This window comes from Cottoperca gobio, chromosome 12, assembly GCF_900634415.1.
Source record: "Cottoperca gobio chromosome 12, fCotGob3.1, whole genome shotgun sequence".
Taxonomy (NCBI): domain Eukaryota; kingdom Metazoa; phylum Chordata; class Actinopteri; order Perciformes; family Bovichtidae; genus Cottoperca; species Cottoperca gobio.
Window position 1 is genome coordinate 21,396,176 of NC_041366.1, and position 13,801 is coordinate 21,409,976.

General features: G+C 39.0%; 1 protein-coding gene and 1 long non-coding RNA gene across 3 annotated transcripts in view; both read right to left on the reverse strand.

Annotated features, from left to right (window-relative positions):
* Positions 1-6,798, reverse strand: part of LOC115016760 (uncharacterized) — an 8,637-nt gene extending 1,839 nt beyond the window's left edge. Inside the window, exon 1 of the long non-coding RNA XR_003833182.1 lies at positions 6,076-6,798. This is a non-coding gene — a long non-coding RNA (uncharacterized LOC115016760). The remainder of the gene's footprint in view (positions 1-6,075) is intronic.
* LOC115016723 (protein NLRC3-like) overlaps positions 1-13,801 on the reverse strand; it is an 87,218-nt gene that overhangs the window by 57,388 nt on the left and 16,029 nt on the right. The window lies entirely within an intron of this gene.

The following is a 13,801-nucleotide window of genomic DNA, read 5'->3' on the forward strand; positions in this document are numbered from 1 at the left end:
CTGTACTCAACTGTGTTTCTTTAATATACTCTACTGTGTTTCATGACTGTACTCAACTGTGTTTCTTTACTGTACTCTACTGTGTGTATTTACTTTACTCTACTGTGTTTCTTTACTATACTGTACTGTGTTTCATTACTGTACTCTACTGGGTTTCTTTACTATACTCAACTGTGTTTCTTTACTGTACTCAACTGTGTTTCTTTACTGTACTCTACTGTGTTTCTTTACTGTACTCTACTGCATTTCTTTACTATACTCTACTGTGTTTTCTTTACTATACTCTACTGTGTTTCTTTACAGTACTCAACTGTGTTTCTTTACTGTACTCACTTGTGTTTCTTTACAGTACTCAACTGTGTTTCTTTACTGTACTCTACTGTGTTTCTTTACTATACTCTACTGTGTTTATTTACTGTACTCTACTGTGTTTCTTTACGATACTCTACTGTGTTTCTTTATTGTACTCAACTGTGTTTCTTTAATATACTCTACTGTGTTTCTTTATTGTACTCAACTGTGTTTCTTTAATATACTCACTTGTGTTTCTTTACCGTACTCTACTGTGTTTCTTTACTTTACTCTACTGTGTTTCTTTACTGTACTCAACTGTGTTTCTTTAATATACTCTACTGTGTTTCATTACTGTACTCAACTGTGTTTCTTTACTGTACTCAACTGTGTTTCTTTACTGTACTCTACTGTGTGTATTTACTTTACTCTACTGTGTTTCTTTACTATACTGTACTGTGTTTATTTACTGTACTCTACTGTGTTTCTTTACGATACTCTACTGTGTTTCTTTACTGTACTCTACTGTGTTTCTTTACTTTACTCTACTGTGTTTCTTTACTGTACTCAACTGTGTTTCTTTAATATACTCTACTGTGTTTCATGACTGTACTCAACTGTGTTTCTTTACTGTACTCTACTGTGTGTATTTACTTTACTCTACTGTGTTTCTTTACTATACTGTACTGTGTTTCATTACTGTACTCTACTGGGTTTCTTTACTATACTCAACTGTGTTTCTTTACTGTACTCAACTGTGTTTCTTTACTGTACTCTACTGTGTTTCTTTACTGTACTCTACTGCATTTCTTTACTATACTCTACTGTGTTTCTTTACTATACTCTACTGTGTTTCTTTACTGTACTCTACTGTGTTTCTTTACTTTACTCAACTGTGTTTCTTTACTGTACTCTACTGTGTTTCTTTACTGTACTCTACTGTGTTTCTTTACTATACTCAACTGTGTTTCTTTACTGTACTCAACTGTGTTTCTTTACTGTACTCTACTGTGTGTATTTACTTTACTCTACTGTGTTTCTTTACTATACTGTACTGTGTTTATTTACTGTACTCTACTGTGTTTCTTTACGATACTCTACTGTGTTTCTTTACTGTACTCTACTGTGTTTCTTTACTTTACTCTACTGTGTTTCTTTACTGTACTCAACTGTGTTTCTTTAATATACTCTACTGTGTTTCATGACTGTACTCAACTGTGTTTCTTTACTGTACTCTACTGTGTGTATTTACTTTACTCTACTGTGTTTCTTTACTATACTGTACTGTGTTTCATTACTGTACTCTACTGGGTTTCTTTACTATACTCAACTGTGTTTCTTTACTGTACTCAACTGTGTTTCTTTACTGTACTCTACTGTGTTTCTTTACTATACTCTACTGTGTTTCTTTACTGTACTCTACTGTGTTTCTTTACTATACTCTACTCTGTTTCTTTACTGTACTCTACTGTGTTTCTTTACTGTACTCTACTGTGTTTCTTTACTGTACTCTACTGTGTTTCTTTACTGTACTCTACTGTGTTTATTTACTATACTCTACTCTGTTTCTTTACTGTACTCTACTGTGTTTCTTTACAGTACTCTAATGTGTTTCTTTACTGTACTCTACTGTGTTTCTTTACTATACTCTACTGTGTTTCTTTACTGTACTCTACTGTGTTTCTTTACTGTACTCTACTGGGTTTCCTTACTATACTATACTGTGTTTCATTACTGTACTCTACTGTGTTTCTTTACTATACTCTACTGTGTTTCATTACTATACTCTACTGTGTTTAATTACTGTACTTAACTGTGATTCTTTACTGTACTCTACTGTGTTTCTTTACTGTACTCTACTGTGTTTCTTTACTATACTCTACTGTATTTCTTTACTATAATCTACTGTGTTTCTTTACTGTACTCTACTGTGTTTCTTTTCTGTACTCAACTGTGTTTCTTTACTGTAGTCAACTGTGTTTCTTTACTGTACTCTACTGTGTTTCTTTACTATACTCTACTGTGTTTCTTTACTATACTCTGCTGTGTTTCTTTACAGTACTCAACTGTGTTTCTTTACTGTACTCAACTGTGTTTCTTTACAGTACTCAACTGTGTTTCGTTACTGTACTCTACTGTGTTTCTTTACTATACTCTACTGTGTTTCTTTACTATACTCTGTGTTTCTTTACTGTACTCTACGGTGTTTCTTTACAGTATTTCTTTACAGTAAAATAAAAAATAACGCGTTAAAAATATTTACGCATATTATCGCGCTCCTAGATGCCCCTGACTTTTGGTCCAACAGCACGGAGCACTGACAGCAAATATTGTAATCGTGATGAATTTATCACAAAGCTTGTCATTAATTAGATTAACTTTTTTAATCGCTTGACAGCCCTAGTAATTATAAAACATTAGATTATCAGAGAACATAAAAACTGAATCCTTTTCAGGTCAGTTTACAGTAGAAACAGACTCTTACTTTGTGTCTGAGGGTCCAGGTTCATTACTGAAGGTTAGAGGTTTGTCCATAGACCAGTCAGTCTTCACAGACAGACAGCTGGGGACTGGAAACACTGAGCCTTCCTCCTCTTAAATCATTCATCTTCTCCAATCTGAGAGTTACACACATGCACGCGCGCACACACACACACACACACACACACACACACACACACACACACACACACACACACACACACACACACACACACACACACACACAGTATAAAACATGTTTAAAAAGAAATGTAGTTAGATTCCTAGAATTTAGTTTTATTTTCAGTAGAAGGATTTTATTAAACTGAATCCACGTTTCCCTTTATTTATCTGAAGGAGAATCTTCTCATAAAGGAAACTTCATCCTTCAGTTCATCACAAACATCATCTGGAGATACATGTTTAACTGACAGGAAGAACTGAGACCAGAACCATGTTTACCTCTGAGATGTAGTGCAGTACAAGTATAAAGGAGATTTACTCAAGTGCAGTACTTCAGTAAAAGTACTTATTGATATTCTGATTGTGGATCCATTATTTAATAACCCAGATTATGATTGTGGTGTCTTTTGAACCCTGGAAATGATTTATTAGGCTAAATGCTTCAGGTAAAGTAGAGAATATATAACTGTATAAAAATGAGCAGAAATACAAGTAAAATGTAAAAAGTGTTCCTTGCTGACAGACAGACTCTCCGACTCTCTGGATTGAATTGTATCTGTGATCAAAGTAAATGGAGAAATAACAGATCATGGAAATAAATATATTTCTACTAAATGATAAAGTAGTTTGTGCTCCGTTGTGTTGTTTCTATCTACAGTTACATGTTTTAACGAGCTGGTAAATAAACAATAAAACACAAAGGTTTAGAGTGGAGCACTTGAGTTTAATGTGATCTGTGTTCCGGTACAAACTGCAGTATAAACTGTGTCTCTGGAGGGAAAAGGCAGAAACTTCTTCCTGCTCAGATGTCAACACACTCTGCGCATGTCTGCTATCAACCCGGAGTCACTGTCAGCACCGGACACCTTGTTTACAGGAGCACGGCTTTTATTTTGAAACTACTTCCGGGAGTTCCGCCCCGAAACGGACACAAAGTTAATTTGAACTTTTATAAGGTAAAAAGCAAGAAGAAGAAGTTTAGTGTTGACTGGTTGGAGAAAGAACAAGCATTGATCCGGAGGGTGACGGGTTGTGAGGCTGCTCTCCATCTGGACTGTGCTGCTGTGTGACATGTAGCGATGATGCTCACAAACATTTCATCACATTGGACTCCAGGACTCTGCTTGTTAGAGACACACAGCAGGACACACTAAAGAATGAATGTGTAAAACCCCAGCAGAGCTGCTGTTAACACTCACCCTGTTCTGCTGCTGCGGCTCTGTCGACGAGAAAATGGCGTCTGTCAGTCCGACTTGTACTTTGACCCTGTCCCTTACCTGTTGGCAACTCCTCCTGTGTCATAAACAGCTTTACTGTGTGAATGTGACAACCGAAAAAGAAGCACTGCACTAAAGACTTTTAATAATAATAATAATAACAATAATAATAATACATTAGACTTGTATAGCACTTTTCTTGTAACTCAAATACGCTTTTATCTAAAGTGTCATAATGTTCAGACTTTGTCCTTTATTTATTTGATCTGTTTGCTGTGGTTCTGTGTTAAGTTGTTCATTTAAAGGTTTGATTAAATGTTAAACAATAGTAACTGTATTTCTTTTGTAATGAAAACCAAACATAATAATAATGCTTTTATGAAAACACTGAATGAAAGATTGCTTACCAACACAAACCATTTATAATTGCTATATTAGGCTAGAATAGAAGGCTCCAAGTGACACTACATGAAGAGACATTTGGGAGCCAAAAGAGCCGAATCTTTGAAAAGAGCCGGACCTCCATCACTAGTGTGAACGGTCTGACTCGTTACCATGGGAACCTGAATACAAACAGCACGCCATGATTGATCACTGGAGAGATGCTGTCATCAGTCAGGAACAGACCAATCATGGTATTGTTTCTGTTGTGCGCCATTATTTATACTTCACTAAAGATATTGAAGGCTTGAACACTGCTTCATCTCTGTTGTCCCGGGTTGAATGTGCCCCTCTGACAAAACACTTGGCCCCAGCCAGGCCCCCCCAGTGATGATGGTGTAGAACCACCACTGCTGGTGCTGAGACTGGTGTTGGTCCTCTACGTGTTGGAGTTGTTCAGGAGCTGTGCAACAGAACAGCAACTTGTGGAGTTGCTTTGTTCTGCCATATCTGGTGTCGCTTTCTGTTCAAGTTGTTTTGAGTTTTGCCTTTCTGTATTGGTGGGGGAGCTTTACTTTCCAATGTGAATTAAATGCTCTTTGTTTTTACTTTACTAAATCTGTTGCCTCGTTTTCCTTTCTTCACCCGGGTTATTTTATTTCTACTTGTTACTTCCCTTTCCTCCAGACTAACAGGGAACGTAACATAAGATTACACTTTATTACAAGTACTAAGACAAATAAATGTAGTTTAGCATTTAACCAGAAGTGTGAAATAGCAGTGTGGAATGAATACAACACTATATCACCAAACTAATTATATATATTGTTTCTAAATATAGGCAATGACAACATGATAGCCAAAAGTCCCACATTTCCTGACAGCTGTAAACTCATCACACATGTTTAAAGTGAAGTGCAAGCAGCGCCTCCTGTAGGTTAAAGGAGGAACTCCTCTTTGGTAATAAAGTGCTTATCCCATGTATAACTTTAAACATTTAAAAGCACAGACATGAACAGATCTTCTGTAAAAGAGTAGAAATAAATGAGGAGAACATGAATGATGTTTTTAATCCTTCAATTCTAATAGAAAAACCTTCAAATACACACATGTTGAGACATGTACTCAACATAAACAGAGAAACAAGAAGAAGAATACAAATAAATGCATAACAACAATAAGAAATATGAAATAGAGCTGGAATAAATCAACTTCAGTAATATGTCATTATAATGAGAAACACTTACGTTCTTCTTCTTTAAAGAGTTCACCATGAAGTTAGAAAGTTATTAGTTTTAGTCTTTAAAAGTTATAATGTAATATATTCTTTAACTTCATGAGTAAACATGAATAATTCATGAGTTAAAGTATCTCTCGGATGAAGAAGAGTTGGAGACCCCTGGTACAGAGCAACAGGCCCTGTACCCCCAGATGGTTGGGTGCCATAAAGTATACGAGCCCAATAACCTGCGACTGAGCCCTGGTCCTCTGCCCCCCACTGAGAGAGAGAGACTTGAAACACCTCCTGATAACACTCGCTGTGCCCGGCTGGGACGCGTGGGAAACTCCTGAGACAAACACATCTACAATGTGTGCATATAAAAACACAAGGAAAGCACATTATGAAGTTACAAACCATAACAAAGGAACATCTTAACACAATGTTCTCATAATGCATAAAACTTACAAACTAAATGATAAAAGATACAAATAAAATCCCTTCTATTCCTTTTCTCTTGATGACATCATCAGGAGTCGTCTCCTCTGAGAACTAAATGTTCTCTTCAAATCACAAAGTACTTCCACTAATACGCAGTTTAATGTAGAAATGAAGAATAATGTTTAAGATGAGACGATGAGTATCAAAAACAAGAAGTCTGATGAAGTTTAAACAAGTACAAGTGTATATCAGAACTCCAGCAAGAGAACTTATGAAAGGTGAACAGGTTGATGCACTTTGTTCAAGCTTACAAGTTCATTACACCACAAGGCATTTAGCAACATTATCAAATCTCTAGATATGAACTGCTCCATCTTCCACTCGTCTCTCCAGCAGGAGGACCAGTTGATCTGAGCTAATACAAGCTGAGCCTGCAGGTCGGTCCCAGGCAAACAATTACCAATAACTACATTTGATTCTGTGGTGAAGCTCCATAAATATACTTCACACTGTGCAGCTGCTCCTCTTTCACCTTGCTGTCTTCCTCGGGCAGGTTTGTTCACACATCCAGTTTGATGGAGTCCTCTGAAGGACAACAAGAGAAAGAACTCAATGAAAACTTGAATGAAGCTGAGAAACATTAGCAGACAACATTCTGGAATATTTTATAAATAGAATATATATTTTATATATCAAACAGAAACACAATTGAAAGTAGTTTGTGTACGATGAGGGCATCTCATTTTAAGATCAGATGTTCATGTAATATCTGGATGAATGGAGGATATGCTGCAATACTCACATGTTGTGTGTTTCTCAGCTGTGATCAACTTGTCATTGATCCTGTAGGAACACAATCCCAAAAGTTACGTCTCAGGTTTAAATAACAGTTTGTTGTTAGAGTCAGCCCGCTTCAGAGTCCTGACACGAGCCGACTGATGGAACGCTTTACATGGCATCATATCTTCTGTGCAAACACTACAACTGACTGCAGACAGCTCTGAGCCTGCATTACAGGAAGTAACTCGTCTTTAGTCTGGATCCAAGAACCAAACACACTACCTGTCTCACTCTTCTGTGAAATCACAAGTTCCAAAGTTACAACTTGTAACATGTTGCTTGGCTTTGCATTGTCAGCTTGTGTTTTATTGTTAGTGGAAGAATGAAAGAAAAGAAACACGAGATGAAAGAACAGGAGAACCTGCAGGCAATGAGTGAAATCACTGATTAGTTCTGCTAAGCTAGGCTACAAGTGGAAGGTAGAACTGGGGGATTCCCCAACGTGAGTAACACATTAACCCCCCTGTTAGTACAATACTGCTGAACCAGCAGAGACTGAGTCGGACCCTGACTGACCTGAGAGTCTCCAGTCTGCAGTCTGGACTCTCCAGAAGGTCACAGCAGCAGCTTCACTGATTGAATCCTGCAGCTCGGTGTCCCACAGGTCCAGCTCTCTCAGGAGGGGGGGGTTGGACTTCAGAGCTGAGACCAGAGAAGCCCAGCTGATCCTCTGACAGCCTGTAGCCCCTCAATCTGAATAAAGAAAACATGATGTAGATACAAATCCATTTATAATCCAATCAGATGTGTTCAGGTTTAAATGTGTGGCTCAACATTACTACGTCCTAATCCATGAATTGGAGTGACGCTGTCATTCTGTTATTGTGCTCATCATAACATCAGCTTCTACTTTATTATCTGTGGAAACACATTGAAATGAATGGAAACAAAGAATTCTTTGTGCTTGAGAAAGTAAACTTCATCAGTGTACACTAATATTAGTTCAGATGACCTTCTGTATACAGATGTGAGCGTTTACCACACGTGAACATAAATGTACTTTAATAACTAACAGTGGACATTTGCTACAGCTGCTTTAACAAACACTCGTCTTCTGTGACTGCACACTCAATTTAGTGCAAGAAAAGTCAAAATATGAACAAAAGGAAAGTTACGACTTTATGATGTAAATTATTTATGAACATAAATTATGTTCAATAATTCATTAAACATGTTGGATCTACAGTAGTACCAGAGAGTCAGTGAACTGACCTGAGAGTCTCCAGTCTGCAGTCTGGACTCTCCAGAAGGTCACACAGCAGCTTCACTGATGAATCCTGCAGCTTGATGTACCTCAGGTCCAGCTCTCTCAGGAGGGGGGGGTTGGACTTCAGAGCTGAGACCAGAGAAGCCCAGCTGATCTCTGACAGACTGCTAGCCCCCCAATCTGAATAAAGAATACAGTGTTTACAAGGTTTAATAATCTGTTCAGAGCTGAAGAAGTTTAGAAAGTGGAAACTCCAAACATGATCAAACTGTGAGATACAAACAGTGAATATATCTGTTAGTGTTTGAGAGTTGAAAGAGATATTTATTCATTGTATTTATGTATTATTTATTATCATGAGTTAAAAACATGGAGGATATAACATGACATTCAGCAGTTTAAGAGCTTCAGACTGAATTCTGCAGTGTAGGATTGTTCTTGTTAGATTTAAATCTATAGCTCAACATTGATCCTCCAGTCAATGAACTAAACCACTGAAGAAGAAAACAGACTTTAGCATCAGGACACTCAGTGTGGATCAGTATAATATCAGCTTTATGTCTGCAGCTTAGTGTCAACACAACTTTCACATATTAACCTCAGAACAGAAGTAACAGATGCTGAACTGACCTGAGAGTCTCCAGTCTGCAGTCTGGACTCTCCAGAAGGTCACACAGCAGCTTCACTGATGAATCCTGCAGCTCGGTGTACCTCAGGTCCAGCTCTCTCAGATGGGAGGGGTTGGACTTCAGAGCTGAGACCAGAGAAGCCCAGCTGATCTCTGACAGACTGCAGCCCCTCAATCTGAATAAAGAAAACATGATGTGGATACAAATCCATTTATAATCCAATCAGATGTGTTCAGGTTTAAATGTGTGGCTCAACATTACTACGTCCTAATCCATGAATTGGAGTGACGCTGTCATTCTGTTATTGTGCTCATCATAACATCAGCTTCTACTTTATTATCTGTGGAAACACATTGAAATGAATGGAAACAAAGAATTCTTTGTGCTTGAGAAAGTAAACTTCATCAGTGTACACTAATATTAGTTCAGATGACCTTCTGTATACAGATGTGAGCGTTTACCACACGTGAACATAAATGTACTTTAATAACTAACAGTGGACATTTGCTACAGCTGCTTTAACAAACACTCGTCTTCTGTGACTGCACACTCAATTTAGTGCAAGAAAAGTCAAAATATGAACAAAAGGAAAGTTACGACTTTATGATGTAAATTATTTATGAACATAAATTATGTTCAATAATTCATTAAACATGTTGGATCTACAGTAGTACCAGAGAGTCAGTGAACTGACCTGAGAGTCTCCAGTCTGCAGTCTGGACTCTCCAGAAGGTCACACAGCAGCTTCACTGATGAATCCTGCAGCTCGGTGTCCCACAGGTCCAGCTCTCTCAGATGGGAGGGGTTGGACTTCAGAGCTGAGACCAGAGGAGCCCAGCTGATCTCTGACAGACTGCAGCCCATCAATCTGAATAAAGAATACAGTGTTTACAAGGTTTAATAATCTGTTCAGAGCTGAAGAAGTTTAGAAAGTGGAAACTCCAAACATGATCAAACTGTGAGATACAAACAGTGAATATATCTGTTAGTGTTTGAGAGTTGAAAGAGATATTTATTCATTGTATTTATGTATTATTTATTATCATGAGTTAAAAACATGGAGGATATAACATGACATTCAGCAGTTTAAGAGCTTCAGACTGAACTCTGCAGTGTAGGATTGTTCTTGTTAGATTTAAATCTATAGCTCAACATTGATCCTCCAGTCAATGAACTAAACCACTGAAGAAGAAAACAGACTTTAGCATCAGGACACTCCGTGTGGATCAGTATCATATCAGCTTTATGTCTGCAGCTTAGTGTCAACACAACTTTCACATATTAACCTCAGAACAGAAGTAACAGATGCTGAACTGACCTGAGAGTCTCCAGTCTGCAGTCTGGACTCTCCAGAAGGTCACACAGCAGCTTCACTGATGAATCCTGCAGCTTGTTGTTCCTCAGGTCCAGCTCTCTCAGGAGGGGGGGGTTGGACTTCAGAGCTGAGATCAGAGAAGCCCAGCTGATCTCTGACAGCCTGTCGACCTTCAATCTGAATAAAGAAAACATGATGTAACTTTAGAAAACAATGTTGCTGCTTGAGTTAGTTCAAGGTGTAACATTGAATGTGTAAAGGTGTGTATTTTTGAAAAGCCTGAGATCAGACAGACGGTGTTACCACGGGAACAAGAGGAAGCTCCTCTGATAAATGTGTTTCATGTTCTTTACACAATTAGTGGAAAAGTGAAAGATTAAAGAATATTGTTGGAGAAAAACTGTCTTTAACCGATAGATTTCATCAAACTTAACAAACTGGGGTTTGTTTATGAAACGGGAAGACTCTGAAGAATGTGTAGCAAAGGGAGTAAACCAGCTGAAGGGCCACAGGGGCCCATTGTGGATCTCATGCTTTCAACATGTGGCTCTGATCCTTTCAAACATCTACAAGAATGGTGATGAACGTGGTTTCAGGAGGTCGTTAAGTACGGCACAGATACAGATACTAGGCATGATCTCCAGTGTTATTTATACTATTTTAATTCTGTTATTTATATTATTTTAATTGACTTCACACTCATTTACATCAACACTGTGATTATTGTGCTGTAAATGCTCTGTCTCATCTTCTACTAAGTTTGATGTTTCTGCTGTGAAGCACTTTGGGCTGTAGTTCTTGTATGAAAGGTGCTCTACAAATAAAGCTTATTATTATTATTATTATTATTATTATTATTATTAAGGTTTAATAATCTGTTCAGAGCTGAAGAAGTTTAGAGGTCACTGTCAGCAATGATACAAATGTGTTGGTAATCAAAGCTCAAAGTCTCTGCAGCCTGTTTCTCTCTGTCATCAGATGTTTAACAACCTCCTTCATATCTCTCACACACCTCAGTACTGACATCTTCTTCACTGACTCATGGAGCACAATGTGAGTCTGTGGAAGCTCAACAACTGTCCCGTCAAACATTTACTTTCTCTACTTTACGTCATTCTCCACAATATTCAGACATTTGAAAAATAAAGAAGACAATAATAATAATTACAACGTCTTCACCTGTCTGCAAATTGTGCCAATTATATTTACTACACGAGCTACAGTCAGTGAACTGACCTCAGCGTCTCCAGTCTACAGTTTGGACTCTGCAGTCCAGCACACAGCAGCTTCACTCCTGAATCCTGCAGTGATCCTATACCCAGCTCTCTCAGGTGGGAGGGGTTGGACTTCAGAGCTGAGGCCACGACTTCACATTCAGTCTCTGAGATGTTACATCCATAAAGTCTGTCAGGACACATATATTACAAAATGTGTTATTATGAAAGAGGAAACATTCATTTATTTCATGCATTTGATGACAAAACATTTGCTGTTAGACATTTTAATATCTTTATTGAGTTTAATATATGCATTGTCCCCCCCCCCCCAGGATACTCGGGAGATGCCCACAGGATACTGAACCTCTATTAGAAAGATTGAGGCCTACATGAAAGGGGGAGAAGTTACAAATGGAATCCGGGGCGAGGACGGCAGCAAAGAGCACGATGGATTCATGAGCAGGTAATCTAAAGTGATTCTTACACACATCTGCAGTTTCCCAGTTATATTTAGATGTTCTTTAGTGTTGTTGGATTATAAACGGCGTAAGGAATTCTTTGTGTGTTGTAACTGCGTCTGAACTCCCCTGTCTCTGCTCTGGCATCTTCAGAACACGAGGCAGGACAAGCCGCTGTGACATCAGTGGTTCATCTGATCTCACTGTGTTTGACATGAAACAATAACTCTCATCACTTATCACCTGCAGACTTGTAATATGTGTTTAATGTTGCAGATGAAGGGAGAGAGTAGTGCTGCAGTTACATTGAGGCTTCCATAATGTCCACAGTGTGTCAGTGTGATCTGATCCTAGGTCTGTCTCTGCTAGCTACCTTCTGCTGTCACTGACTGTTGACAAACGCAACAGAAGGAAACAAATCATAGAAAGTATCAGAGATGTACAGAAATAAATGTTAATATAAAGACTCAGGTATTACCTGTGTGTCTGATGTAATGATGAAGAAACTGCTAGAATGTAACAACAACTTCTCTGCATTCACTCAGAACTGTAAAATGTGATGAAACCTCGAGCACCTCTAAAGTCTTTAGTTTGACAAGGTCTGCATGTCGCCTCCATCCCCCAAAGGAATGTAATGAGAGGAAGAAACTGTCAAGTGTAACAATTATTACAAATAAATAGAAATGTGTTCATGAACTTCACAGATAGAAGCTGAAAACACTTGTTTTGCTCTCACAGCGTTTGAAACAGCTCAAGAACATCTGAAACTAAATAATGAAGTAAAAAGTGGATATATTTATTCAATAAAATGAATTTTCTCGTGTATATTTGAAGAACTAAACTTCTAATCTACTCTGATTTATAAAGTTAATCACATCTGGACTTACACAGCCTTTCTGCAGTTCCTCACAGCTGGAATCAGTCTCCGTCGTCCCTCCTGTGACGTGTTGTACTTCTCCAGGTCCAACTCATCCAGAACCTCCTCTGACATCTGCAGCATGTGAGCCAGAGCTGAGCACTGGATCTCAGAGAGTTTCTTCTGTGATCTGTTCTCTGACTGCAGGAACTCTTGGATCTCCTGATGTACTGAGTGGTCCTTCATCTCTGTCAGACAGTGGAAGATGTTGATGCTTCTGTCAGCAGAGGTATCTCTACTGCTCATCTCCTTCAGGTTGTTGATGGCTCTGTCAGCAGAGGTATCTTCACTCCTCATCTTCTTCAGGTTGTTGATGGCTCTCCGGGTCATTTGTGGACTGTTGTCTGTCTGACCCAGCAGGCCTCCTAAGAGTCTCTGGTTGGACTCCAGAGAGAGGCCGTGGAGAAAGCGGACAAACAGGTCCAGGTGGCCATTCTTACTTGTGAGGGATTTCTGCATGGCTTCAGACAGGAAGACATCCAGGGATGAGTTCTTCTTCCAGTGTTTCCCCAGGGTGTTCTTCTTCCAGTGATCCCCCAGGAAGCCCTTCAGTACCTCTGTGTTCCTCTTGCTGTAACAGTGGAACAGGTAGACTGCAGCCAGAAACTCCTGAATGCTCAGATGAACAAAGCAGTAGACTGTTTTCTGGAAGATCACACTCTCTCTTTTGAAGATCTCTGTACAAACTCCTGAGTACACCAAGGCCTCCGTGGCATCAAGACCACACTGCTCCAGGTCTTCTTGGTAGAACATGATGTTTCCTTTCTCCAGATGTTCAAACGCCAGCCTCCCCAGCTTCAGAAGAAGTTTCCCGTCAGCCTTCGTCAGCTCCTGTGGACTCGTCTCATGTCCCTCATCATACTTCTGCTTCTTCCTCTTGGTCTGAACCAGCAGGAAGTGTGAGTACATGTCAGTGAGGGTCTGGGGCAGCTCTCCTCTCTGGTCTGTAGTCAACATGTGGTCCAGAACTGTAGCAGTGATCCAGCAGAAGACGGGGATCAGACAC